General features: G+C 28.9%; 1 non-coding gene across 1 annotated transcript; it reads right to left on the bottom strand.

The window, feature by feature from the left end:
- Positions 1-2,727: 2,727 nt before the first annotated feature.
- Positions 2,728-2,838, bottom strand: LOC140837533 (small nucleolar RNA R71). Its single transcript, XR_012119364.1, has one exon. It is a non-coding gene; the product is annotated as a small nucleolar RNA R71 (small nucleolar RNA).
- Between the last annotated feature and the right edge of the window lie 4,292 nt (positions 2,839-7,130).

Genomic DNA, 7,130 nt, shown 5'->3' with positions numbered 1-7,130 from the left:
GATTAAACGAGGTCAATTCCCGAGAGATTTAGAACGTCATAAGGAAATTTGTCATTTTGTGTGTGAGCATGATTAATACGTCTAAGTTATGAAAGATAAGTGTTTGAACTCATGTTAGTACATGCAGCAGTAGCTCCAAGAGAGATCCAACGAATCCCTCAATACCAAGTAAATATGTTCGACATGCAAAAGAAATATTTATGTTTTTGAGGTATGCTAAATGTCTTGTGACTAAATTATGAACGGTTTTGGATGTCGTTAAACGTGGCCGAGGACCTCTCCACCTCGGTAAAGCATGACCGGGTTTAGATCAGGATTGGGAAGCGGTAAAACATGACCAGGGACCAATCCACCCAGTAAAGCATGACCGGAGATCTCATGTATGTGGCAGTGGATTTTTCCTGTCAGCCCAGTACTGTGGTTTAGTCTGATCAGGCACATTTATGTATGTGTCACTTGCTTTGAAACATATTGATGAAACTTAAAATTAATAATTTATTATATGTTAAAAACTTGTATTTAAATTTTATGTTTCATTAAAATTATAAAATTAAGTTATTTTATTATTGTTTGTTTATATTTAAATGTTTTACTAAATATGTTTTATTTTTAGGTTTTCTACGTGTTGGTAAAATAATGATAACTCAAGCTAGAAAATTCAAATGGAGATGATTCAAACATGTTTGGAATCCTTGAGAAATTATCTATAACTTTGCAGAAGACATGATTGCCTAAAAAGTTCATTAAGATAATCAAATTGTGCAAATACCAAAAGGAGGACAAATATATTTTTACTATGACCAGCATATAGTAAAAAATTCATAACTATTTCAATATTTATCCAAATGAGGTGAATCAGGTGGCCAAATTCATCTACAGAAAATTCTCCACATTTTCGTCGTTTGAGCAAAGTCAAATTCGATGATTAAAGTCGTGAAACAAGGCATTGAAAGAAGGGACATGGAATTGGAGTTGGAGGAGACAAAGACTACTATTACAACTACATAACATTAATAAAATTTTTGATCCTTTCTCTCATTTGACCTATAAATAGAGGCCTTGTGCTAGCTTGAGAATCATTCTATCTCATTGTAAAATATTGTGTGAGTGTGTATCAAAGTTCTAAGTTCCAATATATTTTCTTTCATGTTCTCAACTATGAGTGATATTTTAGTGTTGATCAAAAGTAAACTTATGGCAAGCTAAATCTATTATGTCAAGGTGAAGAGGATGCATTCTTGGTGAAGTAAGATTGTTTATATTTTGTATATTCTTTCTTTATTTCTTTTCATTTAGCTAACTTATTTTTATTGTAGGTATAAAAATTAATTATTTGTTGTTATCAATTTACATCAGATGCTTGATACCATTAAAGTGGTTATCTTGATTTGTTGTTTAATTTTGATACAATAAATATTTCATCACGTATTATTATATATATAGATATATATAATAATATCATAATATTTCATTTAGACAATAGCGTGGCTCTGCCGGTTGTTTTAAATGAAATATTATGATTTAATACTAGCATGTAACAATCTAACATTTACTTTATCGCAACTAACTTTTATTTTTCGCATCTAACTTTTACTTTCTCGCAACTAACTTTTACTTTTCCGCAACTAACATTTACTTTATCGCAACTAACTTTTACTTTACTGCAATTAACTTATTAAATCAATATATTTCATTTAGGCAATAGCGTGGCTCTGCCGGTTGTTCTAAATGAAATATAATGATTTAATCTAACATTTACTTTATGCAATTGTTTATATAGTTAAAATTATAATCATAGGTACCATATATAAAATATCGGTTAATTCGGTATTTTCTATAGTTGGAACTATTTTATATTATGTATGTGTTTAATTTTCTTGGAACCATTATTTATGGTGGGTTTTTTTTTTTTTTTTTGTTTTACTTTTAGTTAAACAATATTATATAAACCAAGAATAAATCCTCAAGCCTTGACAAAATTTATAATTTGTAAACTTCATTATGGCATTTGGTAATCTATAAATTAATAAATTTAAACTCAAAATAACCTCTTTGTGGATCGATCTCGTACTTACGAAATATATTACTTGCAGACAACTTACACTTGGGTGAGTTATTATTTAAGTACTAGCAAGTTTTTGGCGCCGTTGCCGGAGAGGTATAAATTAAGTTTATATTTGTTAAATATGTTTTATTTATAAGTATTGTGTTGTTTTTTTTTTTTTGTATGAGTATTTGGAGTCGAAAAAAAAGTGGTGGACTTATTCGAGTTTCTGAAAATAATTTAAACATGGATGATAATTCAAATAATCAAGATAATGATAATAATAATAATAATAACAATAATAATAATAATAATCAAGAACATGATCAATTAAGAACACTTAGGCACCATATGAACCCTATTAGAACTAGTGCCCCATCTTGTTTAGTTTTTCCTCCGGATGCATCTAATTTCAACTTTAAACCTCAAATTATTCAACTTTTACCAAATTTTCATGGCTTAGATTCTGAAAATCCATATTTGCATCTAAGAGAATTTGAGGAAGTTTGTAACACTTATAATGATCAAAATTGTAGCATGGATATAGTTCGATTAAAGCTTTTCCCTTTTTCTTTAAAAGATAAAGCTAAAACATGGCTACAAAATTTAAGATCAAGTTCAATAAGATCATGGGAAGAAATGCAACAACAATTTCTCAAAAAGTTTTTCCCTTCCCATAGAACAAACTCTTTTAAAAGACAAATTACAACTTTTTCTCAAAAACAAGGAGAAACGTTTTATCAATGTTGGGATAGATATAAAGAATTACTTAATACATGCCCACATCATGGTTTTGAAACATGGAGAATAGTTTCTCACTTTTATGAAGGTCTAATACCTAAAGATAGGCAAATGATAGAATTCATGTGTAATGGAACTTTTGAAGATAAAAACCCAAATGAAGCTGTGGAATATCTGGATTCATTAGCAGAAAATGCTCAAAATTGGGATAATATAGGCACAATAGAACCACCAACAACTAAAAACAATAATTGAACAAATGGGGGTGGTATCTATAATCTTAAAGATGATATAGATATTCAAGCTAAACTTGCATCTTTAGCAAGAAAAATTGAGTCATTAGAAACGAAAAAGAGTGGTCAACTAAAAAGTATTCAAGAAATTGTTTGTCATATATGTGATACACATGATCATGCTACAAAAGATTGTCCAACATTACCTTCATTTAAAGAATGTCTCCATGAACAAGCAAATTAAGTTAACAATTACAAAAAACCAATACTAGATCCTTTTTCACCATCATATAATCCTGGATGGAAAAATCATCCTAATTTTAGTTGGAGGAATGATAATAATGCACAACCGTCACAACAATATTTTCAAAATAACCAAAATCATCAAGGTTATATTCATTATGTTACACCTCCAAGAAAAAACTTTGAAGATGTAATTCATGCATTTATCCAAAAACAAGAGTCTATCAATATTCAAAACAGTCAATCTATGAGTGATTTGAAAGAAACTCTTGCAAAATTTGCATCTGCACTTAATATTCATGAAAAAGGAAATTTCCATCTCAACCTCAACCTAATCCTAAAAATCAAAATCTAGAATTAAAAAATGAAAAAATTGATCAAATAAAATCTGTTATTACCCTTAGAAGTGGTAAAATAGTTAATGATCCATATAGTAATGAAAACAAGGATCATTTAAAATCAAAGAGTAAGGATGATAATCCTGATACTTTTGAGAATGATGATACCTTAAATTTTAAGAATAATATGGTGAATGATAAATCATCTGAAATAGTAAATAATTCAAATAAACCTCCACCATTTCCTCATGCATTAACAAATCATAAAAAACAAAAAAATGATTCTGATATCTATGAAGTTTTTAAACAAGTGAAGATAAATATTCCATTATTAGATGCTATTAAACAAGTACCTTCTTATGCAAAAATTTTAAAAGATTTATGTACTGTGAAGAGAAAATTGCATGTGAAGAAAAAAGCATTCCTGGCTGAACAAGTATGTTCTATTCTTCAAAATAATTCTAGTTTAAAATATAAAGATCCTAGTTGTCCGACAATTTCATGTATTATTGGAGAAAATAAAATTAAAAAAGCTTTGTTGGATTTGGGAGCAAGTGTGAATTTACTTCCTTATTCAGTTTATGAAAAACTTAACTTATAAGAATTAAAACCCACTTCTGTTACTCTTTTACTGGCAGATAGGTCAATCAAAATACCTAGAGGTATTGTAGAAGATGTGTTGGTTCAAGTTGATAAATTTATATATCCTGTAGATTTTATTGTTTTGGATACACAACCAATAGAAGTACATAATGAAATTCCAGTAATATTGGGACGACCATTTCTAGCAACTTCAAATGCTTTAATTAATTGTCGAAATGGAATAATGAAATTGTCTTTTGGAAATATGACTCTAGAACTTAATGTGTTCAATTTATGTAAACAACCAAGTATTAATGAAAATGAATATGATAATGAAATTGAAACAATTGTGGAAGAAAATATACAAGAAGAAAACTTAAATCAACAATCTGAAGTTTTTTCAATAGAAAGTTTCGAGTCTAAAAATAATTTTAAAGAAGATGTTAATACAAAACTTGAATTAAAAGTTTTACCATCAGAATTGAAATATGTATTTCTTGGTGAAAATAAAACATTTTATGTTGTAATTTCTTCCACTCTTTTGCCAAATCAAGAAGAAGATTTTATTGAATTACTTAAAAAATATAAAAATGCGATTGGATGGACTTTGAAAGATATAAAAGGTATGAATCCTTTAATTTGTACGCATAAAATTCACTTGGAAGAAAATGCTAAAACATATCAACAACCACAAAGAAGGTTAAATCCACATATGAAGGAAGTTGTTAAGAATGAAGTATTAAAACTATTAGACGCTGGAATTATCTATCCAATTTCAGATAGTAAATGGGTAAGTCCAACACAAGTAGTACCTAAAAAGTCAGGCATCACTGTTATAAAAAATGAAAAGGGAGAGTTATTACAAGCTAGGATTCCATCTAGTTGGCGTATGTGTATTGATTATAGAAAATTAAATGATGCAACTAGAAAAGATCATTTCCACTACCATTTTTAGATCAAATTCTAGAAAAAGTAGCAGGAAATTCTTATTACTGTTTTCTTGATGGGTATTCGGGGTATTATCAAATACCTATATCATTAGAAGATAAAAAAAAAAAAAAAAAAACTACTTTTACTTGTCCTTTCGGAACTTTTGCATTTAAAAGAATGCCATTTGGTTTATGTAATGCTCTGGCTACTTTTCAAAGATGCATGTTAAGTATTTTCAGTGATATGATTGAAGAATATGTAGAAGTTTTTATGGATGATATAACTGTTTTTGGAAACTCATTTTAAAATTGTCTTAAAAATCTAGAAGAAGTATTAAAGAGATGTGAAGAAAAAAATCTTGTTTTAAATTGGGAAAAATGTCATTATATGGTCAAATATGGGATTGTTTTAGGACATGTGATATCTGAAAAAGGAATTGAAGTTGATAAAGCCAAAGTTGATGTTATTGCTAATTTAACATCACCAAAAACGGTTAAAGAAGTTCGATCATTTTTGGGTCATGCAGGATTTTATAGAAGGTTTATAAAAAATTTCAGCATAATATCTAAATCAATTTCTAATCTTTTAACAAAAGATACACAATTTGAATGGACTCAAAAATGTGAAAATGCTTTTAAGAAAATTATTAATCTTTTAGTTACATCACCTATTTTACAACCTCCAGATCGGTCTTTACCATTTGAATTAATGTGTGATGCAAGTGATTATGCTATAGGAGCTGTGTTAGGACAAAGAAAAGAAGGAAAACCTTACGCAATCTATCATGCTAGTCGAACCTTAAATAGTGCCCAAATAAATTATTCAACTACTGAAAAAGAATTACTTTCAGTAGTGTTTGCATTAGATAAGTTTCGATCTTATTTAATTGGTTCTACTACTATTGTTTACACCGATCATTCTGCCATAAAATATTTATCAAATAAACAAGATGCTAAGCCAAGATTAATACGGTGGATTTTATTGTTACAAGAATTTGATATTATAATTAAAGATAAAAAAGGAAAAGAAAATGTTGTAGCCGATCATTTATCTAGAATAATGACTGAATCATCTCATAATGAAATACCAATAAATGAAAATTTTCCAGATGATCAGTTGTTTTATGCTACTATTATGCCATGGTTTGCTAACATTGTAAATTTTCTTGTGACAAATAAAATGTCTTCTCATTAGAATTCACATGATAAGAATAAATTCTTAATAGAAGTTAAAAAATTTTATTAGGATGATCCTTACTTATTTAAGTATTGTCCGTGACCAAATTTTTTGACGATGCATACCCGACAATGAAATTCTAGTTCATTTCCCGGTTAAGTGGCGGATAACGGTACTCCGTGACTGTTTAAGTCGGTTTCTTCAGTTTTCCCAAAATAATTGAAATATATATAATAATAATATTAATATGGATGCGTGTATTATGAATCTTCGTAAATATTTTGCTTGTTTACCTAATAATGCGTTGAAAAAAATTTATAAAGCTAGATGTGAGCGGCTTAGGTTGATGATGTCATATGGCATACCGAATGATATCCGTTTGATAATTGAAGCAAAAGTCCGATTGGTTGGGGAAGCAAGTGAATTAATAATAAGACATATGCCAGGATTTGGTAAAAGCACATATGCTAAAAAGCGAAGAGCTAAACGTATAGGTGGATGTTATAAATGTGCAAGGTGGACTTGTAATGGGAAATGCAAAAATGTTGGAATGACATCAATGAATAGAGAAGATAAAATTTTATTCATTAAGAATGGTCTGAGTAAAGAGCCTTTGGATAATTTTCTAGAGGTTCTTGATACGCATTCTAGTGGGTACGTGCAAAATGAACTTCTTAAACTATGGTGGCAATTTCAACAGGAGGAATATCAATATGGAAGGTGGAATCAGCCTTACAAAGATCCTACTGTAGTAACGCATATCTATTTAGATAAGTAAATATATATACACAATTTCGTCTTGGGAATCTGACATTAAAAGACCATGTTTGCCAATTTATAAGA

The sequence above is a fragment of the Primulina eburnea genome, chromosome 7, assembly GCF_022965805.1.
Source record: "Primulina eburnea isolate SZY01 chromosome 7, ASM2296580v1, whole genome shotgun sequence".
Taxonomy (NCBI): Eukaryota; Viridiplantae; Streptophyta; class Magnoliopsida; order Lamiales; family Gesneriaceae; genus Primulina; species Primulina eburnea.
Note: the sequence above shows the minus strand (reverse complement) of the source record. Positions and strands in the feature narration are given on the sequence as shown.